The sequence below is a fragment of the Physeter macrocephalus genome, chromosome 8 (genome assembly GCF_002837175.3).
Source record: "Physeter macrocephalus isolate SW-GA chromosome 8, ASM283717v5, whole genome shotgun sequence".
Lineage (NCBI taxonomy): Eukaryota > Metazoa > Chordata > Mammalia > Artiodactyla > Physeteridae > Physeter > Physeter macrocephalus.
In genome coordinates, this window is record NC_041221.1 from 57,466,406 (window position 1) to 57,466,850 (window position 445).

Consider the following 445-nt stretch of genomic DNA (forward strand, 5'->3'; position numbering starts at 1 on the left):
CAGAAATACAAAGTATCCTAAGAGACTACTACAAGCAACTCTATGCCAATAAAATGGACAACCAGGAAGAAATGGACAAATTCTTAAAAAGGTATAACCTTCCAAGACTGAACCAGGAAGAAATAGATAACATGAACAGACCACTCACAAGTAATGAAATTGAAACTGTGATTTAAAATCTTCCAACAAACAAAAGTCCAGGACCAGATGACTTTACAGCTGAATTCTATCAAACATTTAGAGAAGAGCTAACACTCATTTTTCTCAAATTCTTCCAAAAACCTGTGGAGGAAGGAACACTCCCAAACTCATTCTATGAGGCCACCATCACCCTGATACCAAAACCAGACAAAGATACTACAAAAAAAGAAAATTACAGACCAATATCACTGATGAATACAGATGCAAAAATCTTCAACAAAATACTAGCAAACAGAATCCAACA